This window comes from Schistocerca gregaria, unplaced genomic scaffold, assembly GCF_023897955.1.
Source record: "Schistocerca gregaria isolate iqSchGreg1 unplaced genomic scaffold, iqSchGreg1.2 ptg000355l, whole genome shotgun sequence".
Taxonomy (NCBI): Eukaryota; Metazoa; Arthropoda; class Insecta; order Orthoptera; family Acrididae; genus Schistocerca; species Schistocerca gregaria.
This window is the reverse complement of record NW_026061814.1, coordinates 1,121,297-1,146,525: the sequence shown is the minus strand read 5'-3', so window position 1 is coordinate 1,146,525 and position 25,229 is coordinate 1,121,297. Positions and strand designations below refer to the sequence as shown.

Here is a 25,229-nt window from a genome sequence, read left to right as displayed (position 1 = left end):
GCCCATGCGTTCACCAAATTGTCACTTACCCCATGAGACTGCGTACCCGATCTTGACATTTCTACTTTTCCTATCTGGCAGTAATGATAATACTAATGTTGACGTGATATGACGAACCCTTGCATGTCATCGGACTTGGCTTCTTGGATAATGATTTATGGCACGGTAAAGCTGTGTTTATATGGACCGTACATTAGCGAAAACGTCATAATGACATACAGTTCTGTGAATGGAGTTTTGTCCGTCACAGTTCTTTTCTGTTTTCTTTCCTTTGCTTTTTTTTTTCCTGTGTTGTTTTTGTTTTTATTTTTTCGCGACGCGTGAGGAGACAGTATCAGGGAGATAAATTTATCACAGTTGGTGTGTGCCTGAATGTTGGATTCCCTCCTGTTACTGTGCGTCGACGTTTTGTTTTTATTCTTTATGTCCCATCCATCGAACATTAGCGGAGACGTTTTTCTTGGGACTTTATTTTTGTCCGGTGGAATCTCTTTTTTTTTTTTGGTGGATGCAGAGTGACTGTTGCTTTGGAGGGTTGTCATTGCTCTGGAACACTGTCACGGCAGGCTGCAGTGGCGTCCAGTGGCCAATTTTTTCTTTTATTTGGGATTACGTTTTGGAAGAAGGACTCCCATCCGTTTCTATCGTGTTTAAAAAAAAAAAAAAAAAAGGGTGCTGTTGGCTCCCTCTCTTCTTTTAAATTAAGAAAAGAAAAAAAAAAAAAAGGTGCTGTTGGCTCCCTCTCATTTTTTCCTTTTTACGTCGCTACACCGGTCAGCCCTCTTTTCAGAAAAAAAAAAAAGAAAAAAAAAAAAAAAAAAAGGTGCTGTTGGCTCCCTCTCTTCTTCTAAATTTTATGTCACTACACCTGCCAGTCCTCTTTTCATACAAACTCTCAGTTGCGACAAAGATGCTTCCACAAGCATTTTAAACCACTGTATTAAATGTAAGATGCAAAATTACAGTAATGAACTCAGTTTGAACAAGAATGCGCGGAGGAAGAGTGCTAGGAACTCGTTGAAAATAACGAAACACTGCGAATCGACAGATGTGCTCTTAAAATGCGTCAGAGCCTACTGTTTTGTAGGAGCGCTAAATTCCAATTTTGTAGCAGTGCACAACGGCAAATTTGTAAACAAAAATTAACCTTTCGTCGCTACAAGAGATGGATACTTTGCCGAACAGCCTGTGTCTTGTGTGCATGTTTTCGCACCTTTCCACGGCACGGCGCAGCACAGAGCGGCTCTGGTAGCTCCGAACGGCCGCACACGGCGCCTCGGACACGCCGGTTCGGCCCGCGCCCATCTCGCAGATGCTTCTCGTACTTGTGCTGTCATATGGACCGCGACCCGAGCGGCAGCGAGCGGCAGTCGAGCAAAGTCGGGACAAGTCGGGACGGAAGGGGACAGCCGAGAATGCACCGTGCGAATTACGCAAATATCTGGAAGCGCGACGCGTGTCAGGCAGGTGAGACCGCTTCCCTCTGTCTTCATTTCTTGCTTTCTTGTCACTACCCCTGCCAGCCCTTTTTTCATGCTACCTTTCTCATGTGACAAAGATGCTTCCATACTGATTTTAAACTATCGTAAGATACGATGTTAAGGAACTCAATTTGAAAAGAGTGCGCCAAGGAAGACTTCCAAAGAGTCTCTGGAAATAACAAAACAGTGTGAAGTGACAGAAATGTTGTGAAATACGTAAGGGCATATTGTTTTGTAGCAGTGCACAACGGCAAATTTGTAAACAAAAATTTACCTTTCGTCGCTACAAGAGATGGATACTTTGTCGAACAAACGAATGACAGGCGGTACAACGAGCAGCTGTGTTGTGCGTCTGACCCACGTGGCGGCGCGCCGCACTGCGCGTCGCCTTCGAGGTGGAAGGACGTGCTTTGCGTCAAATGTGCCACCGAAGACGGCGATTGCGTGTGTTGGGAGGAGAGGCGAAGCCTTCTTCTGCCGTGCGGCTACTGTATAAGGACGCCAACGGCCATACCATGTTGAATACACCGGTTCTCGTCCGATCACCGAAGTTAAGCAACATCGGGCCCGGTTAGTACTTGGATGGGTGACCGCCTGGGAACACCGGGTGCTGTTGGCTCCCTCTCTTCTTCTAAATTTTATGTCACTACACCTGCCAGTCCTCTTTTCATACAAACTCTCAGGTGCGACAAAGATGCTTCCACAAGCATTTTAAACCACTGTATTAAATGTAAGATGCAAAATTACAGTAATGAACTCAGTTTGAACAAGAATGCGCGGAGGAAGAGTGCTAGGAACTCGTTGAAAATAACGAAACACTGCGAATCGACAGATGTGCTCTTAAAATGCGTCAGAGCCTACTGTTTTGTAGGAGCGCTAAATTCCAATTTTGTAGCAGTGCACAACGGCAAATTTGTAAACAAAAATTAACCTTTCGTCGCTACAAGAGATGGATACTTTGCCGAACAGCCTGTGTCTTGTGTGCATGTTTTCGCACCTTTCCACGGCACGGCGCAGCACAGAGCGGCTCTGGTAGCTCCGAACGGCCGCACACGGCGCCTCGGACACGCCGGTTCGGCCCGCGCCCATCTCGCAGATGCTTCTCGTACTTGTGCTGTCATATGGACCGCGACACGAGCGGCAGCGAGCGGCAGTCGAGCAAAGTCGGGACAAGTCGGGACGGAAGGGGACAGCCGAGAATGCACCGTGCGAATTACGCAAATATCTGGAAGCGCGACGCGTGTCAGGCAGGTGAGACCGCTTCCCTCTGTCTTCATTTCTTGCTTTCTTGTCACTACCCCTGCCAGCCCTTTTTTCATGCTACCTTTCTCATGTGACAAAGATGCTTCCATACTGATTTTAAACTATCGTAAGATACGATGTTAAGGAACTCAATTTGAAAAGAGTGCGCCAAGGAAGACTTCCAAAGAGTCTCTGGAAATAACAAAACAGTGTGAAGTGACAGAAATGTTGTGAAATACGTCAGGGCATATTGTTTTGTAGCAGTGCACAACGGCAAATTTGTAAACAAAAATTTACCTTTCGTCGCTACAAGAGATGGATACTTTGTCGAACAAACGAATGACAGGCGGTGCAACGAGCAGCTGTGTTGTGCGTCTGACCCACGTGGCGGCGCGCCGCACTGCGCGTCGCCTTCGAGGTGGAAGGACGTGCTTTGCGTCAAATGTGCCACCGAAGACGGCGATTGCGTGTGTTGGGAGGAGAGGCGAAGCCTTCTTCTGCCGTGCGGCTACTGTATAAGGACGCCAACGGCCATACCATGTTGAATACACCGGTTCTCGTCCGATCACCGAAGTTAAGCAACATCGGGCCCGGTTAGTACTTGGATGGGTGACCGCCTGGGAACACCGGGTGCTGTTGGCTCCCTCTCTTCTTCTAAATTTTATGTCACTACACCTGCCAGTCCTCTTTTCATACAAACTCTCAGGTGCGACAAAGATGCTTCCACAAGCATTTTAAACCACTGTATTAAATGTAAGATGCAAAATTACAGTAATGAACTCAGTTTGAACAAGAATGCGCGGAGGAAGAGTGCTAGGAACTCGTTGAAAATAACGAAACACTGCGAATCGACAGATGTGCTCTTAAAATGCGTCAGAGCCTACTGTTTTGTAGGAGCGCTAAATTCCAATTTTGTAGCAGTGCACAACGGCAAATTTGTAAACAAAAATTAACCTTTCGTCGCTACAAGAGATGGATACTTTGCCGAACAGCCTGTGTCTTGTGTGCATGTTTTCGCACCTTTCCACGGCACGGCGCAGCACAGAGCGGCTCTGGTAGCTCCGAACGGCCGCACACGGCGCCTCGGACACGCCGGTTCGGCCCGCGCCCATCTCGCAGATGCTTCTCGTACTTGTGCTGTCATATGGACCGCGACACGAGCGGCAGCGAGCGGCAGTCGAGCAAAGTCGGGACAAGTCGGGACGGAAGGGGACAGCCGAGAATGCACCGTGCGAATTACGCAAATATCTGGAAGCGCGACGCGTGTCAGGCAGGTGAGACCGCTTCCCTCTGTCTTCATTTCTTGCTTTCTTGTCACTACCCCTGCCAGCCCTTTTTTCATGCTACCTTTCTCATGTGACAAAGATGCTTCCATACTGATTTTAAACTATCGTAAGATACGATGTTAAGGAACTCAATTTGAAAAGAGTGCGCCAAGGAAGACTTCCAAAGAGTCTCTGGAAATAACAAAACAGTGTGAAGTGACAGAAATGTTGTGAAATACGTCAGGGCATATTGTTTTGTAGCAGTGCACAACGGCAAATTTGTAAACAAAAATTTACCTTTCGTCGCTACAAGAGATGGATACTTTGTCGAACAAACGAATGACAGGCGGTGCAACGAGCAGCTGTGTTGTGCGTCTGACCCACGTGGCGGCGCGCCGCACTGCGCGTCGCCTTCGAGGTGGAAGGACGTGCTTTGCGTCAAATGTGCCACCGAAGACGGCGATTGCGTGTGTTGGGAGGAGAGGCGAAGCCTTCTTCTGCCGTGCGGCTACTGTATAAGGACGCCAACGGCCATACCATGTTGAATACACCGGTTCTCGTCCGATCACCGAAGTTAAGCAACATCGGGCCCGGTTAGTACTTGGATGGGTGACCGCCTGGGAACACCGGGTGCTGTTGGCTCCCTCTCTTCTTCTAAATTTTATGTCACTACACCTGCCAGTCCTCTTTTCATACAAACTCTCAGGTGCGACAAAGATGCTTCCACAAGCATTTTAAACCACTGTATTAAATGTAAGATGCAAAATTACAGTAATGAACTCAGTTTGAACAAGAATGCGCGGAGGAAGAGTGCTAGGAACTCGTTGAAAATAACGAAACACTGCGAATCGACAGATGTGCTCTTAAAATGCGTCAGAGCCTACTGTTTTGTAGGAGCGCTAAATTCCAATTTTGTAGCAGTGCACAACGGCAAATTTGTAAACAAAAATTAACCTTTCGTCGCTACAAGAGATGGATACTTTGCCGAACAGCCTGTGTCTTGTGTGCATGTTTTCGCACCTTTCCACGGCACGGCGCAGCACAGAGCGGCTCTGGTAGCTCCGAACGGCCGCACACGGCGCCTCGGACACGCCGGTTCGGCCCGCGCCCATCTCGCAGATGCTTCTCGTACTTGTGCTGTCATATGGACCGCGACCCGAGCGGCAGCGAGCGGCAGTCGAGCAAAGTCGGGACAAGTCGGGACGGAAGGGGACAGCCGAGAATGCACCGTGCGAATTACGCAAATATCTGGAAGCGCGACGCGTGTCAGGCAGGTGAGACCGCTTCCCTCTGTCTTCATTTCTTGCTTTCTTGTCACTACCCCTGCCAGCCCTTTTTTCATGCTACCTTTCTCATGTGACAAAGATGCTTCCATACTGATTTTAAACTATCGTAAGATACGATGTTAAGGAACTCAATTTGAAAAGAGTGCGCCAAGGAAGACTTCCAAAGAGTCTCTGGAAATAACAAAACAGTGTGAAGTGACAGAAATGTTGTGAAATACGTAAGGGCATATTGTTTTGTAGCAGTGCACAACGGCAAATTTGTAAACAAAAATTTACCTTTCGTCGCTACAAGAGATGGATACTTTGTCGAACAAACGAATGACAGGCGGTACAACGAGCAGCTGTGTTGTGCGTCTGACCCACGTGGCGGCGCGCCGCACTGCGCGTCGCCTTCGAGGTGGAAGGACGTGCTTTGCGTCAAATGTGCCACCGAAGACGGCGATTGCGTGTGTTGGGAGGAGAGGCGAAGCCTTCTTCTGCCGTGCGGCTACTGTATAAGGACGCCAACGGCCATACCATGTTGAATACACCGGTTCTCGTCCGATCACCGAAGTTAAGCAACATCGGGCCCGGTTAGTACTTGGATGGGTGACCGCCTGGGAACACCGGGTGCTGTTGGCTCCCTCTCTTCTTCTAAATTTTATGTCACTACACCTGCCAGTCCTCTTTTCATACAAACTCTCAGGTGCGACAAAGATGCTTCCACAAGCATTTTAAACCACTGTATTAAATGTAAGATGCAAAATTACAGTAATGAACTCAGTTTGAACAAGAATGCGCGGAGGAAGAGTGCTAGGAACTCGTTGAAAATAACGAAACACTGCGAATCGACAGATGTGCTCTTAAAATGCGTCAGAGCCTACTGTTTTGTAGGAGCGCTAAATTCCAATTTTGTAGCAGTGCACAACGGCAAATTTGTAAACAAAAATTAACCTTTCGTCGCTACAAGAGATGGATACTTTGCCGAACAGCCTGTGTCTTGTGTGCATGTTTTCGCACCTTTCCACGGCACGGCGCAGCACAGAGCGGCTCTGGTAGCTCCGAACGGCCGCACACGGCGCCTCGGACACGCCGGTTCGGCCCGCGCCCATCTCGCAGATGCTTCTCGTACTTGTGCTGTCATATGGACCGCGACACGAGCGGCAGCGAGCGGCAGTCGAGCAAAGTCGGGACAAGTCGGGACGGAAGGGGACAGCCGAGAATGCACCGTGCGAATTACGCAAATATCTGGAAGCGCGACGCGTGTCAGGCAGGTGAGACCGCTTCCCTCTGTCTTCATTTCTTGCTTTCTTGTCACTACCCCTGCCAGCCCTTTTTTCATGCTACCTTTCTCATGTGACAAAGATGCTTCCATACTGATTTTAAACTATCGTAAGATACGATGTTAAGGAACTCAATTTGAAAAGAGTGCGCCAAGGAAGACTTCCAAAGAGTCTCTGGAAATAACAAAACAGTGTGAAGTGACAGAAATGTTGTGAAATACGTCAGGGCATATTGTTTTGTAGCAGTGCACAACGGCAAATTTGTAAACAAAAATTTACCTTTCGTCGCTACAAGAGATGGATACTTTGTCGAACAAACGAATGACAGGCGGTGCAACGAGCAGCTGTGTTGTGCGTCTGACCCACGTGGCGGCGCGCCGCACTGCGCGTCGCCTTCGAGGTGGAAGGACGTGCTTTGCGTCAAATGTGCCACCGAAGACGGCGATTGCGTGTGTTGGGAGGAGAGGCGAAGCCTTCTTCTGCCGTGCGGCTACTGTATAAGGACGCCAACGGCCATACCATGTTGAATACACCGGTTCTCGTCCGATCACCGAAGTTAAGCAACATCGGGCCCGGTTAGTACTTGGATGGGTGACCGCCTGGGAACACCGGGTGCTGTTGGCTCCCTCTCTTCTTCTAAATTTTATGTCACTACACCTGCCAGTCCTCTTTTCATACAAACTCTCAGGTGCGACAAAGATGCTTCCACAAGCATTTTAAACCACTGTATTAAATGTAAGATGCAAAATTACAGTAATGAACTCAGTTTGAACAAGAATGCGCGGAGGAAGAGTGCTAGGAACTCGTTGAAAATAACGAAACACTGCGAATCGACAGATGTGCTCTTAAAATGCGTCAGAGCCTACTGTTTTGTAGGAGCGCTAAATTCCAATTTTGTAGCAGTGCACAACGGCAAATTTGTAAACAAAAATTAACCTTTCGTCGCTACAAGAGATGGATACTTTGCCGAACAGCCTGTGTCTTGTGTGCATGTTTTCGCACCTTTCCACGGCACGGCGCAGCACAGAGCGGCTCTGGTAGCTCCGAACGGCCGCACACGGCGCCTCGGACACGCCGGTTCGGCCCGCGCCCATCTCGCAGATGCTTCTCGTACTTGTGCTGTCATATGGACCGCGACCCGAGCGGCAGCGAGCGGCAGTCGAGCAAAGTCGGGACAAGTCGGGACGGAAGGGGACAGCCGAGAATGCACCGTGCGAATTACGCAAATATCTGGAAGCGCGACGCGTGTCAGGCAGGTGAGACCGCTTCCCTCTGTCTTCATTTCTTGCTTTCTTGTCACTACCCCTGCCAGCCCTTTTTTCATGCTACCTTTCTCATGTGACAAAGATGCTTCCATACTGATTTTAAACTATCGTAAGATACGATGTTAAGGAACTCAATTTGAAAAGAGTGCGCCAAGGAAGACTTCCAAAGAGTCTCTGGAAATAACAAAACAGTGTGAAGTGACAGAAATGTTGTGAAATACGTCAGGGCATATTGTTTTGTAGCAGTGCACAACGGCAAATTTGTAAACAAAAATTTACCTTTCGTCGCTACAAGAGATGGATACTTTGTCGAACAAACGAATGACAGGCGGTGCAACGAGCAGCTGTGTTGTGCGTCTGACCCACGTGGCGGCGCGCCGCACTGCGCGTCGCCTTCGAGGTGGAAGGACGTGCTTTGCGTCAAATGTGCCACCGAAGACGGCGATTGCGTGTGTTGGGAGGAGAGGCGAAGCCTTCTTCTGCCGTGCGGCTACTGTATAAGGACGCCAACGGCCATACCATGTTGAATACACCGGTTCTCGTCCGATCACCGAAGTTAAGCAACATCGGGCCCGGTTAGTACTTGGCTGTCTGCCCGCCTGGCAACACCTCGGTGCCGAGCGAGCAGTACTTCCTTGTGCGACTTGGCCGGCGGCGCCTCGCGTGTCGTCTGTCTCCTGCCTCGCGGCTACATTTCATCAAGTCCGTAAGTTATGGCAATGTTGTATGATAATAGTGAAGAACGACAAAATAATGTGCAATGCGAATTCGATAGTTCCGTCGGAAAACCGTCAGCTTTCGAAATCCACCGTTGGATACTTGAGGAATTGTGTTTGTCGACCGATGACGTTCTCGGAGTTCAATTTGATACTTTTATCAATTCCGTGTTTTTGAAGTTGAAAACTCCCGAATTGTGTGATACCGTGGTAAATGTTAATGATGGTATGCGTAAATTTCGACATCTAGACGGTCGCATTAGTAACGTGACTATTTCTCATGGTGGGTTTGGCCTTCGAAATGTTCGTGTGTTCAACTTGCCTTTTGAAATCCGGAATGACACAATATCTCGTCATTTGCGGCCGTACGGGACCGTGCTATCTGTTTTTAAAGAGAAGTGGTCTTCCGCCTATGTTTTTCAGGTCGAAAACGGCGTGAGGAGTGTAAAGATGATAGTACGACAGCATATTCCGTCCTTCTTGTTAGTTAACGGTCATCGTGCTTTTATAACCTATAGTGGTCAACCTCAGACGTGTTCCTTTTGCGGTGCTGTTGGTCATTACCGACAAAACTGTCCTAAACGCAGGCAGCCTGTTCAGTTGCCACGTGAGGACGTTTTAAGTGGGCCTAGCTTTGCTTCTGTTGCTGCAACGAGTTTAGGATCCGCCCCCCCCGCACGTGTGCAACTCGCGGCCGCCCCCCCTGTATCGGCCGCCGCTGACGTCATGGACACGTCTGTTCCTGATAGTGACTCTGTTTCTGTTTCTGTTTCTGAACCTCCTGTTGAGCCTTCTTTGCTCGCGGCTGCGACAACTGAATCTGTTTTTGAAAAACCGGTAGTGGACGAAGTCTCACCGCAATCCGTGCCGATGTCGGCAGAAATTGTTCCGCATACTGTCCCGGTTACGGAACCCGACATATCGGCGGTTGCTCCTACTACCGTCCCCGACAGTCTTTCTGCTGCCAGTGCTGTTGTAGAACGTGAAGCTTTTACTGCACCGAAACCGCGTAGGGACCGGAATGTCGCTCGAGCTTCTGGCACCCCACATTTACGTAGTGCCAGTAGCTCTGCTTCGTTTAATACGCGTGGTTTTTCGGACAAAAATCGGAGTCCGTCTCCGGTGGCGCGTTCTCCTGCCCCCCCTCAGGTTCGGTCGGTCGGGCAACCGACCTCCCGACAACCGGCCACGCGCGACGGCGTAGACCTCGGCCACCGCCCGTCTCAGGGGGGAGGCAGCAGGCGCCACGCGAAAAAGCAGACCTCTTCCCGCACTCAGCCGGAGGGTGATGTTGTTGCTGCAACGCAGAAACGTGACATCGCGGTGCAACATTTGAAAACCTTCCTGAGCCAACCGACTTCTGATGCCGATTCCGGCATGGCGGTGGATCCGCCTTTGTCTGTGACACCTTCCCCCTTTCCAACCAAAAGAAAGGCCGAAGATTCGCACCTTCGTCGTGCCCCCCCTTCCACCCACGATTTGGTGCCGCCTTTATCTTCGGATGTCGAGATGCCCGCCGTGGAGCATTCCGTCACAGAAGGTGCCGTCACAGTTTCTGGGACTCCACCGCTCCCGCCCCCCCTTCCTAGTCAGTCACAGGATTGGTCGGCGGATGTGGAGGCCGGTGGTAACCATTAGTGTGATTCATTGTATGTCCTCCCCCTCCTAGCAAGTTTGTATGTTTTATCTTGTTTTAAGCAAATTTCATGTTTTTCTTTTATTTTCTTGTTTTTTAACTGTGTTATTACGTGTATATGGTTAACGACTGTAGCCAGTGGAACATCTTAACAGTTAATCTTAATAAGTTGCGAAATCCGCAGAAGGCTATGATTTTAAAAAATTTCTTGTATGATAATAACTGTCACGTCGCTTTTTTACAGGAGGTGACTTGTGAAGCGCTTTTGTTTTTGCATGATTTTACTGATTTTACTGTGATTGATAATATTGCCCCTGATAACGATACGGGCACTGCAATTTTAGTGCGTTCTGGCTTACCAATATCTAACGTTGACATTTTACCGAACGGTCGCGCTGTTGCTTGTACCATTTTTGGAATTGTGTTTGTAAATGTGTACGCTCCGTCAGGAAATGTTAAACCGGCCAGGGCTGAATTTTATGGTAGAGATTTGTGTCAGCTTCTATCCAGGAATGTCGATACTTTAATCGTTGGGGGTGATTTTAATTGTGTTTTAGACGACAGCGATCAAGAGCCGCGTCCAAACAAATGTCACGAGCTGGGTACTTTAGTCACTAGTTTTCAGCTGCTCGACACGTGGCGTGTTTTACACCCGGATTTCACCTACTTCACCTATTTTTACGGTACCGGGCGTAGCCGCCTCGATCGGATTTATGTGTCTAGGCAGCTGTCTGCCCGTATTTGTAGTGCTGACGTGACTCCTGTCGTATTTTCTGACCACTCCAGTTACTCCTGTCGTCTTTTATTGCCTCGTTTGTGTGTTCCTCGCCGTACCAATTTGTGGAAGTTCAATTGCAGTTTACTCAATGACGACCATTTTGTGACTTGTTTTAACCGTATATGGCAACGGTTGTTGCGGACTCGAGGCGTTCATAGTAGCACCATTGAGTGGTGGGTTGCGATAGTTAAACCGGCGATTAGGAAATTTTTAATTGATTACAGCCGTGAGGCGGCACGCTGGCGTCGGGCAACGGCTCGCTTCCGCCAGGCTTGTTTACGGGACTTAGCGTTGCGGGTGACGTCACAGCCCGAGTTGTTGCCTACTCTGAAGCAATTTCAAGCAAAGCTTTTACTTGACATGCGTGCCGTTAGTGATGGGGTGACCGTCCGAAGTCAGCCTGCGGGACTTGTTACTGGGGAACCTCTGTCCATTTACCATTTACACAGGGAACGCAAACGCCGTGAACGTTTGAAGATTAATGTTTGGCGGCTGCGAAATGGCGATCGAACTTCTGTACAGTCGGAAATTGAAACAGATATTTTTGAACATTTCGCTTCACTTTTCCGTGCTGTTGATGTGGATTCCGACGCGTTGCGAGATTTTTTGCAGACTGTACCCCATGTTTTAACTCGCCCGGACAGGAATCATTTAACTGACGCCTTTACGTCTGATGAAGTTCTCGATGCCGTTCGGCGGAGTCCCAACGGGAAGTCTCCAGGCCCAGATGGGATTCCTGCGGAATTTTATTTGAAATTTTTTCATCTTTTTAGTGAGATTTTAGTAGATTTGGTAAATGATATTCGAAATGGTGTGACTGTACCAGCTGCCTTTGTGGAGGGGGTTGTGACGCTCGTTCCCAAATCCAATGCTGTGCCAAATATCGACGCTGTCCGTCCGATTACTTTATTAAATGTTGACTATAAGATCGTCACGCGCTGCGTCGCTCAGCGACTTAAAAACATTTTGCCGGCGGTACTTAGTCCTCAGCAAACGTGTGCGGTGCGCGATCGGAATATCTTTGACGCTATCCTTGCTTACAGGGACTGCATTGGTTATGTAAAAAGTGCTCGGCTTCGGACTGCGGCGATTTTATTAGTTGATTTTAAGAATGCCTTTGACCGTATTAGTCATTTTTATTTGCGTCAGGTTTTGGTACGCATGGGGTTTGGTTATAAATTTACCAAATTAGTGACGCATCTGTTGCAAAATGCTACGTCACGCATCTGTGTTAATGGTCGTCTTACTCCTGCTTTTCGTGTAGGTCGCTCCGTGCGGCAAGGGTGTCCGCTTTCCATGGCGCTTTTTGCCATTGCACTGGATCCCCTCCTCCGCTATATCGGTCAGGAATGTCGCGGCATTCAGATGGGGACTACCAGATTGGTTTGTAAAGCATACGCTGATGACCTTGGCGTATTTATTGAGCATTTAGACGATGTTGACAGGTTGCAAGTCGTTCTGCACAACTTTGAACAAGCTACGGGGGCGATTGTCAATACACAGAAAACTGTTCTTTTACCGCTCACCGCCCGCGCACGTACCCTTCGTAGGGACTGGTTCTGTGTACAGCAGCAGCATAAAGTTCTTGGAGTCCTTTTATCCTCGAATCCACAGCAGATGGAAGCATTAAATTGGCGGCCTACGCTGCATCGGATTCGTGCTGTTGTCAAGATCCATGCGGTCCGAAATTTGGCCCTTCGGGAAAAGGTGCATTTAATAAATAATAACTTCTTGGCAAGGGCGTGGTACCTTGCGCAGGTTCTCCCGGTACCCAAGCAATTGGGGCGCGCCATCACACAGGCGATTTACTGGTTTTTATGGAGGGGGGAGATTTTTAAGGTGTCACATGCTGTCTGTACCTTGGGCCTGTCCGACGGCGGTTTGGGACTTGTCGATTTTTCAGCCAAATGTGCGGCTCTCCTTTGGAAGAGAATTACCGCTGTTATGCAGAAGGCACCTTGCAGTCCCACCGCGGTTGTTTTTAATCGTTATCGTCCTCATTCTGAAGTGGCACCTGTTTCTGTGTCGCACATCCCGTTTTATCTTTCTTACGTGCGCCGCTACTATTTCGATAATAGTTACCTGATACTTCGTGACATCTCCGCCCACACGGTTAGCGCTGTCTGCGATGCTATACGCGGACCTCCTATTCGTTGCAAGTGGGAGTATCGATTGCCACGCTGCAACTGGGTGGCAGTGTGGCAAAACCTCGCCAACAAAGTCCTCCCGGCTTCCGTACACGCTGCATGGTACAAGGTGGTGCATCGCACCATCCCCACCAACTCCAAACTTCATTCCATCAACCTTATCCCATCTGGAGTGTGTGACGTGTGTACTGTCGACGATACTCTTGAACACCGCTTTGCGTGTGACCGCTTCCGCCGTGTTTGGGACGTCGCCAGGGATATGATTCGCCTGATTCAGCGGGTGGACGCTCGAACCGTTACTGTGGATGATGTATTAATTCCGCAGTGTGTCGTCTACCCCACCACCAAGCGAAATGCCACGGTGTGGATCTTTGGCCATACAGTTTTTGCTATTTTCTCTTTAAAGTTGTGTACCGATTTGGACTTCCTTACCTTTTTATGGACCCAACATTCTCAGATTCAGACATCGCCACATTATCGGCAAAATTTTGCAAATTTTTTGCAGGTCGCACTGGCGCATGCTTTTGCGCGTATGTCGGTACCTGCATAACATGGATGTTATTGTCTCGTATTTTCAAATTGCCTTAAGCGACACAATATGAATAAATGCGACTTTCTCTATGTTTTCTGGAACGAAAATTGCCGAAAATTGACTATCGAACGACATCAGAAGTCTTTTCAGTTTTTTCTGGACGTTATTGCCAAACTTCTTGTTTGGCATGAGTGTCGGTATTATTAGTTTCTTTTTTCTTTTTTTTTCCCCGTATGTGGCGTGACGAGATTCTTTACTGATGTTTCAGTTCTAGTTTCTAGTGGTGAATGTTTGCGTTATTTTTTTTTCCTTTTTTCTTTTTTCATTTCTTTTACTGTCGAGCGCTCCCACTTCTCGTCACGTGTCTGCGCTCGGCAGTTTTGGAACCTTTCGTCGGTGTGGGATTTCACACCGGGATTACCGGCGCTTTAAAATAGCGTTTTGTTTCATGTTGTTTTTACTATACCTAGGCTGTTGCGATTTCTCTTTTTTTCATACATGAAATATTGTTTTGTTTTACGGTCGATATGAGTGATGACGGGTGTGGGGGCGACACTGTGGCCAGGCCTCAGACTAATTGACCCCTGCCCTCATTGCCGCCGCCTGCCAGAAACGCTCGATGCTCGACCGACAATGACTTTCCTTTTCCGGTGGATGCGTCGTCCTGGTTGCGTACAAAAAAAAAAAAAAAAAAAAAAAAGGTGCTGTTGGCTCCCTCTCTTCTTCTAAATTTTATGTCACTACACCTGCCAGTCCTCTTTTCATACAAACTCTCAGGTGCGACAAAGATGCTTCCACAAGCATTTTAAACCACTGTATTAAATGTAAGATGCAAAATTACAGTAATGAACTCAGTTTGAACAAGAATGCGCGGAGGAAGAGTGCTAGGAACTCGTTGAAAATAACGAAACACTGCGAATCGACAGATGTGCTCTTAAAATGCGTCAGAGCCTACTGTTTTGTAGGAGCGCTAAATTCCAATTTTGTAGCAGTGCACAACGGCAAATTTGTAAACAAAAATTAACCTTTCGTCGCTACAAGAGATGGATACTTTGCCGAACAGCCTGTGTCTTGTGTGCATGTTTTCGCACCTTTCCACGGCACGGCGCAGCACAGAGCGGCTCTGGTAGCTCCGAACGACCGCACACGGCGCCTCGGACACGCCGGTTCGGCCCGCGCCCATCTCGCAGATGCTTCTCGTACTTGTGCTGTCATATGGACCGCGACCCGAGCGGCAGCGAGCGGCAGCGAGCGGCAGTCGAGCAAAGTCGGGACAAGTCGGGACGAAAGGGGACAGCCGAGAATGCACCGTGCGAATTACGCAAATATCTGGAAGCGCGACGCGTGTCAGGCAGGTGAGACCGCTTCCCTCTGTCTTCATTTCTTGCTTTCTTGTCACTACCCCTGCCAGCCCTTTTTTCATGCTACCTTTCTCATGTGACAAAGATGCTTCCATACTGATTTTAAACTATCGTAAGATACGATGTTAAGGAACTCAATTTGAAAAGAGTGCGCCAAGGAAGACTTCCAAAGAGTCTCTGGAAATAACAAAACAGTGTGAAGTGACAGAAATGTTGTGAAATACGTCAGGGCATATTGTTTTGTAGCAGTGCACAACGGCAAATTTGTAAACAAAAATTTACCTTTCGTCGCTACAAGAGATGGATACTTTGTCGAACAAACGAATGACAGGCGGTACAACGAGCAGCTGTGTTGTGCGTCTGACCCACGTGGCGGCGCGCCGCACTGCGCGTCGCCTTCGAGGTGGAAGGACGTGCTTTGCGTCAAATGTGCCACCGAAGACGGCGATTGCGTGTGTTGGGAGGAGAGGCGAAGCCTTCTTCTGCCGTGCGGCTACTGTATAAGGACGCCAACGGCCATACCATGTTGAATACACCGGTTCTCGTCCGATCACCGAAGTTAAGCAACATCGGGCCCGGTTAGTACTTGGATGGGTGACCGCCTGGGAACACCGGGTGCTGTTGGCTCCCTCTCTTCTTCTAAATTTTATGTCACTACACCTGCCAGTCCTCTTTTCATACAAACTCTCAGGTGCGACAAAGATGCTTCCACAAGCATTTTAAACCACTGTATTAAATGTAAGATGCAAAATTACAGTAATGAACTCAGTTTGAACAAGAATGCGCGGAGGAAGAGTGCTAGGAACTCGTTGAAAATAACGAAACACTGCGAATCGACAGATGTGCTCTTAAAATGCGTCAGAGCCTACTGTTTTGTAGGAGCGCTAAATTCCAATTTTGTAGCAGTGCACAACGGCAAATTTGTAAACAAAAATTAACCTTTCGTCGCTACAAGAGATGGATACTTTGCCGAACAGCCTGTGTCTTGTGTGCATGTTTTCGCACCTTTCCACGGCACGGCGCAGCACAGAGCGGCTCTGGTAGCTCCGAACGGCCGCACACGGCGCCTCGGACACGCCGGTTCGGCCCGCGCCCATCTCGCAGATGCTTCTCGTACTTGTGCTGTCATATGGACCGCGACCCGAGCGGCAGCGAGCGGCAGTCGAGCAAAGTCGGGACAAGTCGGGACGGAAGGGGACAGCCGAGAATGCACCGTGCGAATTACGCAAATATCTGGAAGCGCGACGCGTGTCAGGCAGGTGAGACCGCTTCCCTCTGTCTTCATTTCTTGCTTTCTTGTCACTACCCCTGCCAGCCCTTTTTTCATGCTACCTTTCTCATGTGACAAAGATGCTTCCATACTGATTTTAAACTATCGTAAGATACGATGTTAAGGAGCTCAATTTGAAAAGAGTGCGCCAAGGAAGACTTCCAAAGAGTCTCTGGAAATAACAAAACAGTGTGAAGTGACAGAAATGTTGTGAAATACGTCAGGGCATATTGTTTTGTAGCAGTGCACAATGGCAAATTTGTAAACAAAAATTTACCTTTCGTCGCTACAAGAGATGGATACTTTGTCGAACAAACGAATGACAGGCGGTACAACGAGCAGCTGTGTTGTGCGTCTGACCCACGTGGCGGCGCGCCGCACTGCGCGTCGCCTTCGAGGTGGAAGGACGTGCTTTGCGTCAAATGTGCCACCGAAGACGGCGATTGCGTGTGTTGGGAGGAGAGGCGAAGCCTTCTTCTGCCGTGCGGCTACTGTATAAGGACGCCAACGGCCATACCATGTTGAATACACCGGTTCTCGTCCGATCACCGAAGTTAAGCAACATCGGGCCCGGTTAGTACTTGGATGGGTGACCGCCTGGGAACACCGGGTGCTGTTGGCTCCCTCTCTTCTTCTAAATTTTATGTCACTACACCTGCCAGTCCTCTTTTCATACAAACTCTCAGGTGCGACAAAGATGCTTCCACAAGCATTTTAAACCACTGTATTAAATGTAAGATGCAAAATTACAGTAATGAACTCAGTTTGAACAAGAATGCGCGGAGGAAGAGTGCTAGGAACTCGTTGAAAATAACGAAACACTGCGAATCGACAGATGTGCTCTTAAAATGCGTCAGAGCCTACTGTTTTGTAGGAGCGCTAAATTCCAATTTTGTAGCAGTGCACAACGGCAACTTTGTAAACAAAAATTAACCTTTCGTCGCTACAAGAGATGGATACTTTGCCGAACAGCCTGTGTCTTGTGTGCATGTTTTCGCACCTTTCCACGGCACGGCGCAGCACAGAGCGGCTCTGGTAGCTCCGAACGGCCGCACACGGCGCCTCGGACACGCCGGTTCGGCCCGCGCCCATCTCGCAGATGCTTCTCGTACTTGTGCTGTCATATGGACCGCGACCCGAGCGGCAGCGAGCGGCAGTCGAGCAAAGTCGGGACAAGTCGGGACGGAAGGGGACAGCCGAGAATGCACCGTGCGAATTACGCAAATATCTGGAAGCGCGACGCGTGTCAGGCAGGTGAGACCGCTTCCCTCTGTCTTCATTTCTTGCTTTCTTGTCACTACCCCTGCCAGCCCTTTTTTCATGCTACCTTTCTCATGTGACAAAGATGCTTCCATACTGATTTTAAACTATCGTAAGATACGATGTTAAGGAACTCAATTTGAAAAGAGTGCGCCAAGGAAGACTTCCAAAGAGTCTCTGGAAATAACAAAACAGTGTGAAGTGACAGAAATGTTGTGAAATACGTCAGGGCATATTGTTTTGTAGCAGTGCACAACGGCAAATTTGTAAACAAAAATTTACCTTTCGTCGCTACAAGAGATGGATACTTTGTCGAACAAACGAATGACAGGCGGTACAACGAGCAGCTGTGTTGTGCGTCTGACCCACGTGGCGGCGCGCCGCACTGCGCGTCGCCTTCGAGGTGGAAGGACGTGCTTTGCGTCAAATGTGCCACCGAAGACGGCGATTGCGTGTGTTGGGAGGAGAGGCGAAGCCTTCTTCTGCCGTGCGGCTACTGTATAAGGACGCCAACGGCCATACCATGTTGAATACACCGGTTCTCGTCCGATCACCGAAGTTAAGCAACATCGGGCCCGGTTAGTACTTGGATGGGTGACCGCCTGGGAACACCGGGTGCTGTTGGCTCCCTCTCTTCTTCTAAATTTTATGTCACTACACCTGCCAGTCCTCTTTTCATACAAACTCTCAGGTGCGACAAAGATGCTTCCACAAGCATTTTAAACCACTGTATTAAATGTAAGATGCAAAATTACAGTAATGAACTCAGTTTGAACAAGAATGCGCGGAGGAAGAGTGCTAGGAACTCGTTGAAAATAACGAAACACTGCGAATCGACAGATGTGCTCTTAAAATGCGTCAGAGCCTACTGTTTTGTAGGAGCGCTAAATTCCAATTTTGTAGCAGTGCACAACGGCAAATTTGTAAACAAAAATTAACCTTTCGTCGCTACAAGAGATGGATACTTTGCCGAACAGCCTGTGTCTTGTGTGCATGTTTTCGCACCTTTCCACGGCACGGCGCAGCACAGAGCGGCTCTGGTAGCTCCGAACGGCCGCACACGGCGCCTCGGACACGCCGGTTCGGCCCGCGCCCATCTCGCAGATGCTTCTCGTACTTGTGCTGTCATATGGACCGCGACCCGAGCGGCAGCGAGCGGCAGTCGAGCAAAGTCGGGACAAGTCGGGACGGAAGGGGACAGCCGAGAATGCACCGTGCGAATTACGCAAATATCTGGAAGCGCGACGCGTGTCAGGCAGGTGAGACCGCTTCCCTCTGTCTTCATTTCTTGCTTTCTTGTCACTACCCCTGCCAGCCCTTTTTTCATGCTACCTTTCTCATGTGACAAAGATGCTTCCATACTGATTTTAAACTATCGTAAGATACGATGTTAAGGAAGTCAATTTGAAAAGAGTGCGCCAAGGAAGACTTCCAAAGAGTCTCTGGAAATAACAAAACAGTGTGAAGTGACAGAAATGTTGTGAAATACGTCAGGGCATATTGTTTTGTAGCAGTGCACAACGGCAAATTTGTAAACAAAAATTTACCTTTCGTCGCTACAAGAGATGGATACTTTGTCGAACAAACGAATGACAGGCGGTGCAACGAGCAGCTGTGTTGTGCGTCTGACCCACGTGGCGGCGCGCCGCACTGCGCGTCGCCTTCGAGGTGGAAGGACGTGCTTTGCGTCAAATGTGCCACCGAAGACGGCGATTGCGTGTGTTGGGAGGAGAGGCGAAGCCTTCTTCTGCCGTGCGGCTACTGTATAAGGACGCCAACGGCCATACCATGTTGAATACACCGGTTCTCGTCCGATCACCGAAGTTAAGCAACATCGGGCCCGGTTAGTACTTGGATGGGTGACCGCCTGGGAACACCGGGTGCTGTTGGCTCCCTCTCTTCTTCTAAATTTTATGTCACTACACCTGCCAGTCCTCTTTTCATACAAACTCTCAGGTGCGACAAAGATGCTTCCACAAGCATTTTAAACCACTGTATTAAATGTAAGATGCAAAATTACAGTAATGAACTCAGTTTGAACAAGAATGCGCGGAGGAAGAGTGCTAGGAACTCGTTGAAAATAACGAAACACTGCGAATCGACAGATGTGCTCTTAAAATGCGTCAGAGCCTACTGTTTTGTAGGAGCGCTAAATTCCAATTTTGTAGCAGTGCACAACGGCAAATTTGTAAACAAAAATTAACCTTTCGTCGCTACAAGAGATGGATACTTTGCCGAACAGCCTGTGTCTTGTGTGCATGTTTTCGCACCTTTCCACGGCACGGCGCAGCACAGAGCGGCTCTGGTAGCTCCGAACGGCCGCACACGGCGCCTCGGACACGCCGGTTCGGCCCGCGCCCATCTCGCAGATGCTTCTCGTACTTGTGCTGTCATATGGACCGCGACCCGAGCGGCAGCGAGCGGCAGTCGAGCAAAGTCGGGACAAGTCGGGACGGAAGGGGACAGCCGAGAATGCACCGTGCGAATTACGCAAATATCTGGAAGCGCGACGCGTGTCAGGCAGGTGAGACCGCTTCCCTCTGTCTTCATTTCTTGCTTTCTTGTCACTACCCCTGCCAGCCCTTTTTTCATGCTACCTTTCTCATGTGACAAAGATGCTTCCATACTGATTTTAAACTATCGTAAGATACGATGTTAAGGAACTCAATTTGAAAAGAGTGCGCCAAGGAAGACTTCCAAAGAGTCTCTGGAAATAACAAAACAGTGTGAAGTGACAGAAATGTTGTGAAATACGTCAGGGCATATTGTTTTGTAGCAGTGCACAACGGCAAATTTGTAAACAAAAATTTACCTTTCGTCGCTACAAGAGATGGATACTTTGTCGAACAAACGAATGACAGGCGGTGCAACGAGCAGCTGTGTTGTGCGTCTGACCCACGTGGCGGCGCGCCGCACTGCGCGTCGCCTTCGAGGTGGAAGGACGTGCTTTGCGTCAAATGTGCCACCGAAGACGGCGATTGCGTGTGTTGGGAGGAGAGGCGAAGCCTTCTTCTGCCGTGCGGCTACTATATAAGGACGCCAACGGCCATACCATGTTGAATACACCGGTTCTCGTCCGATCACCGAAGTTAAGCAACATCGGGCCCGGTTAGTACTTGGATGGGTGACCGCCTGGGAACACCGGGTGCTGTTGGCTCCCTCTCTTCTTCTAAATTTTATGTCACTACACCTGCCAGTCCTCTTTTCATACAAACTCTCAGGTGCGACAAAGATGCTTCCACAAGCATTTTAAACCACTGTATTAAATGTAAGATGCAAAATTACAGTAATGAACTCAGTTTGAACAAGAATGCGCGGAGGAAGAGTGCTAGGAACTCGTTGAAAATAACGAAACACTGCGAATCGACAGATGTGCTCTTAAAATGCGTCAGAGCCTACTGTTTTGTAGGAGCGCTAAATTCCAATTTTGTAGCAGTGCACAACGGCAAATTTGTAAACAAAAATTAACCTTTCGTCGCTACAAGAGATGGATACTTTGCCGAACAGCCTGTGTCTTGTGTGCATGTTTTCGCACCTTTCCACGGCACGGCGCAGCACAGAGCGGCTCTGGTAGCTCCGAACGGCCGCACACGGCGCCTCGGACACGCCGGTTCGGCCCGCGCCCATCTCGCAGATGCTTCTCGTACTTGTGCTGTCATATGGACCGCGACCCGAGCGGCAGCGAGCGGCAGTCGAGCAAAGTCGGGACAAGTCGGGACGGAAGGGGACAGCCGAGAATGCACCGTGCGAATTACGCAAATATCTGGAAGCGCGACGCGTGTCAGGCAGGTGAGACCGCTTCCCTCTGTCTTCATTTCTTGCTTTCTTGTCACTACCCCTGCCAGCCCTTTTTTCATGCTACCTTTCTCATGTGACAAAGATGCTTCCATACTGATTTTAAACTATCGTAAGATACGATGTTAAGGAACTCAATTTGAAAAGAGTGCGCCAAGGAAGACTTCCAAAGAGTCTCTGGAAATAACAAAACAGTGTGAAGTGACAGAAATGTTGTGAAATACGTCAGGGCATATTGTTTTGTAGCAGTGCACAACGGCAAATTTGTAAACAAAAATTTACCTTTCGTCGCTACAAGAGATGGATACTTTGTCGAACAAACGAATGACAGGCGGTACAACGAGCAGCTGTGTTGTGCGTCTGACCCACGTGGCGGCGCGCCGCACTGCGCGTCGCCTTCGAGGTGGAAGGACGTGCTTTGCGTCAAATGTGCCACCGAAGACGGCGATTGCGTGTGTTGGGAGGAGAGGCGAAGCCTTCTTCTGCCGTGCGGCTACTGTATAAGGACGCCAACGGCCATACCATGTTGAATACACCGGTTCTCGTCCGATCACCGAAGTTAAGCAACATCGGGCCCGGTTAGTACTTGGATGGGTGACCGCCTGGGAACACCGGGTGCTGTTGGCTCCCTCTCTTCTTCTAAATTTTATGTCACTACACCTGCCAGTCCTCTTTTCATACAAACTCTCAGGTGCGACAAAGATGCTTCCACAAGCATTTTAAACCACTGTATTAAATGTAAGATGCAAAATTACAGTAATGAACTCAGTTTGAACAAGAATGCGCGGAGGAAGAGTGCTAGGAACTCGTTGAAAATAACGAAACACTGCGAATCGACAGATGTGCTCTTAAAATGCGTCAGAGCCTACTGTTTTGTAGAAGCGCTAAATTCCAATTTTGTAGCAGTGCACAACGGCAAATTTGTAAACAAAAATTAACCTTTCGTCGCTACAAGAGATGGATACTTTGCCGAACAGCCTGTGTCTTGTGTGCATGTTTTCGCACCTTTCCACGGCACGGCGCAGCACAGAGCGGCTCTGGTAGCTCCGAACGGCCGCACACGGCGCCTCGGACACGCCGGTTCGGCCCGCGCCCATCTCGCAGATGCTTCTCGTACTTGTGCTGTCATATGGACCGCGACCCGAGCGGCAGCGAGCGCCAGTCGGGACAAGTCGGGACGGAAGGGGACAGCCGAGAATGCACCGTGCGAATTACGCAAATATCTGGAAGCGCGACGCGTGTCAGGCAGGTGAGACCGCTTCCCTCTGTCTTCATTTCTTGCTTTCTTGTCACTACCCCTGCCAGCCCTTTTTTCATGCTACCTTTCTCATGTGACAAAGATGCTTCCATACTGATTTTAAACTATCGTAAGATACGATGTTAAGGAACTCAATTTGAAAAGAGTGCGCCAAGGAAGACTTCCAAAGAGTCTCTGGAAATAACAAAACAGTGTGAAGTGACAGAAATGTTGTGAAATACGTCAGGGCATATTGTTTTGTAGCAGTGCACAACGGCAAATTTGTAAACAAAAATTTACCTTTCGTCGCTACAAGAGATGGATACTTTGTCGAACAAACGAATGACAGGCGGTGCAACGAGCAGCTGTGTTGTGCGTCTGACCCACGTGGCGGCGCGCCGCACTGCGCGTCGCCTTCGAGGTGGAAGGACGTGCTTTGCGTCAAATGTGCCACCGAAGACGGCGATTGCGTGTGTTGGGAGGAGAGGCGAAGCCTTCTTCTGCCGTGCGGCTACTGTATAAGGACGCCAACGGCCATACCATGTTGAATACACCGGTTCTCGTCCGATCACCGAAGTTAAGCAACATCGGGCCCAGTTAGTACTTGGATGGGTGACCGCCTGGGAACACCGGGTGCTGTTGGCTCCCTCTCTTCTTCTAAATTTTATGTCACTACACCTGCCAGTCCTCTTTTCATACAAACTCTCAGGTGCGACAAAGATGCTTCCACAAGCATTTTAAACCACTGTATTAAATGTAAGATGCAAAATTACAGTAATGAACTCAGTTTGAACAAGAATGCGCGGAGGAAGAGTGCTAGGAACTCGTTGAAAATAACGAAACACTGCGAATCGACAGATGTGCTCTTAAAATGCGTCAGAGCCTACTGTTTTGTAGGAGCGCTAAATTCCAATTTTGTAGCAGTGCACAACGGCAAATTTGTAAACAAAAATTAACCTTTCGTCGCTACAAGAGATGGATACTTTGCCGAACAGCCTGTGTCTTGTGTGCATGTTTTCGCACCTTTCCACGGCACGGCGCAGCACAGAGCGGCTCTGGTAGCTCCGAACGGCCGCACACGGCGCCTCGGACACGCCGGTTCGGCCCGCGCCCATCTCGCAGATGCTTCTCGTACTTGTGCTGTCATATGGACCGCGACCCGAGCGGCAGCGAGCGGCAGTCGAGCAAAGTCGGGACAAGTCGGGACGGAAGGGGACAGCCGAGAATGCACCGTGCGAATTACGCAAATATCTGGAAGCGCGACGCGTGTCAGGCAGGTGAGACCGCTTCCCTCTGTCTTCATTTCTTGCTTTCTTGTCACTACCCCTGCCAGCCCTTTTTTCATGCTACCTTTCTCATGTGACAAAGATGCTTCCATACTGATTTTAAACTATCGTAAGATACGATGTTAAGGAACTCAATTTGAAAAGAGTGCGCCAAGGAAGACTTCCAAAGAGTCTCTGGAAATAACAAAACAGTGTGAAGTGACAGAAATGTTGTGAAATACGTCAGGGCATATTGTTTTGTAGCAGTGCACAACGGCAAATTTGTAAACAAAAATTTACCTTTCGTCGCTACAAGAGATGGATACTTTGTCGAACAAACGAATGACAGGCGGTACAACGAGCAGCTGTGTTGTGCGTCTGACCCACGTGGCGGCGCGCCGCACTGCGCGTCGCCTTCGAGGTGGAAGGACGTGCTTTGCGTCAAATGTGCCACCGAAGACGGCGATTGCGTGTGTTGGGAGGAGAGGCGAAGCCTTCTTCTGCCGTGCGGCTACTGTATAAGGACGCCAACGGCCATACCATGTTGAATACACCGGTTCTCGTCCGATCACCGAAGTTAAGCAACATCGGGCCCGGTTAGTACTTGGATGGGTGACCGCCTGGGAACACCGGGTGCTGTTGGCTCCCTCTCTTCTTCTAAATTTTATGTCACTACACCTGCCAGTCCTCTTTTCATACAAACTCTCAGGTGCGACAAAGATGCTTCCACAAGCATTTTAAACCACTGTATTAAATGTAAGATGCAAAATTACAGTAATGAACTCAGTTTGAACAAGAATGCGCGGAGGAAGAGTGCTAGGAACTCGTTGAAAATAACGAAACACTGCGAATCGACAGATGTGCTCTTAAAATGCGTCAGAGCCTACTGTTTTGTAGAAGCGCTAAATTCCAATTTTGTAGCAGTGCACAACGGCAAATTTGTAAACAAAAATTAACCTTTCGTCGCTACAAGAGATGGATACTTTGCCGAACAGCCTGTGTCTTGTGTGCATGTTTTCGCACCTTTCCACGGCACGGCGCAGCACAGAGCGGCTCTGGTAGCTCCGAACGGCCGCACACGGCGCCTCGGACACGCCGGTTCGGCCCGCGCCCATCTCGCAGATGCTTCTCGTACTTGTGCTGTCATATGGACCGCGACCCGAGCGGCAGCGAGCGCCAGTCGGGACAAGTCGGGACGGAAGGGGACAGCCGAGAATGCACCGTGCGAATTACGCAAATATCTGGAAGCGCGACGCGTGTCAGGCAGGTGAGACCGCTTCCCTCTGTCTTCATTTCTTGCTTTCTTGTCACTACCCCTGCCAGCCCTTTTTTCATGCTACCTTTCTCATGTGACAAAGATGCTTCCATACTGATTTTAAACTATCGTAAGATACGATGTTAAGGAACTCAATTTGAAAAGAGTGCGCCAAG

General features: G+C 49.1%; 13 non-coding genes and 1 pseudogene across 13 annotated transcripts; all 14 read left to right on the top strand.

The window, feature by feature from the left end:
- Positions 1 to 1,981: 1,981 nt before the first annotated feature.
- Positions 1,982 to 2,100, top strand: LOC126308316 (5S ribosomal RNA). The gene has a single exon (XR_007554221.1). It is a non-coding gene; the product is annotated as a 5S ribosomal RNA (ribosomal RNA).
- A 1,146-nt stretch (positions 2,101 to 3,246) lies between these two features.
- Positions 3,247 to 3,365, top strand: LOC126308315 (5S ribosomal RNA). The gene has a single exon (XR_007554220.1). It is a non-coding gene; the product is annotated as a 5S ribosomal RNA (ribosomal RNA).
- Positions 3,366 to 4,511: 1,146 nt separating this feature from the next.
- On the top strand, positions 4,512 to 4,630 carry LOC126308313 (5S ribosomal RNA). The gene has a single exon (XR_007554219.1). It is a non-coding gene; the product is annotated as a 5S ribosomal RNA (ribosomal RNA).
- Positions 4,631 to 5,776: 1,146 nt separating this feature from the next.
- On the top strand, positions 5,777 to 5,895 carry LOC126308312 (5S ribosomal RNA). The gene has a single exon (XR_007554218.1). It is a non-coding gene; the product is annotated as a 5S ribosomal RNA (ribosomal RNA).
- Positions 5,896 to 7,041: 1,146 nt separating this feature from the next.
- LOC126308310 (5S ribosomal RNA) lies at positions 7,042 to 7,160 on the top strand. The gene has a single exon (XR_007554216.1). It is a non-coding gene; the product is annotated as a 5S ribosomal RNA (ribosomal RNA).
- A 1,146-nt stretch (positions 7,161 to 8,306) lies between these two features.
- Positions 8,307 to 8,424, top strand: LOC126307919 (5S ribosomal RNA; annotated as a pseudogene).
- A 7,055-nt stretch (positions 8,425 to 15,479) lies between these two features.
- Positions 15,480 to 15,598, top strand: LOC126308309 (5S ribosomal RNA). Its single transcript, XR_007554215.1, has one exon. It is a non-coding gene; the product is annotated as a 5S ribosomal RNA (ribosomal RNA).
- Positions 15,599 to 16,744: 1,146 nt separating this feature from the next.
- On the top strand, positions 16,745 to 16,863 carry LOC126308308 (5S ribosomal RNA). The gene has a single exon (XR_007554214.1). It is a non-coding gene; the product is annotated as a 5S ribosomal RNA (ribosomal RNA).
- A 1,146-nt stretch (positions 16,864 to 18,009) lies between these two features.
- LOC126308307 (5S ribosomal RNA) lies at positions 18,010 to 18,128 on the top strand. Its single transcript, XR_007554213.1, has one exon. It is a non-coding gene; the product is annotated as a 5S ribosomal RNA (ribosomal RNA).
- A 1,146-nt stretch (positions 18,129 to 19,274) lies between these two features.
- LOC126308306 (5S ribosomal RNA) lies at positions 19,275 to 19,393 on the top strand. Its single transcript, XR_007554212.1, has one exon. It is a non-coding gene; the product is annotated as a 5S ribosomal RNA (ribosomal RNA).
- Positions 19,394 to 20,539: 1,146 nt separating this feature from the next.
- Positions 20,540 to 20,658, top strand: LOC126308305 (5S ribosomal RNA). The gene has a single exon (XR_007554211.1). It is a non-coding gene; the product is annotated as a 5S ribosomal RNA (ribosomal RNA).
- Positions 20,659 to 21,804: 1,146 nt separating this feature from the next.
- LOC126308304 (5S ribosomal RNA) lies at positions 21,805 to 21,923 on the top strand. The gene has a single exon (XR_007554210.1). It is a non-coding gene; the product is annotated as a 5S ribosomal RNA (ribosomal RNA).
- A 1,136-nt stretch (positions 21,924 to 23,059) lies between these two features.
- LOC126307803 (5S ribosomal RNA) lies at positions 23,060 to 23,178 on the top strand. The gene has a single exon (XR_007553779.1). It is a non-coding gene; the product is annotated as a 5S ribosomal RNA (ribosomal RNA).
- A 1,146-nt stretch (positions 23,179 to 24,324) lies between these two features.
- Positions 24,325 to 24,443, top strand: LOC126308302 (5S ribosomal RNA). The gene has a single exon (XR_007554209.1). It is a non-coding gene; the product is annotated as a 5S ribosomal RNA (ribosomal RNA).
- Positions 24,444 to 25,229: the final 786 nt, after the last annotated feature.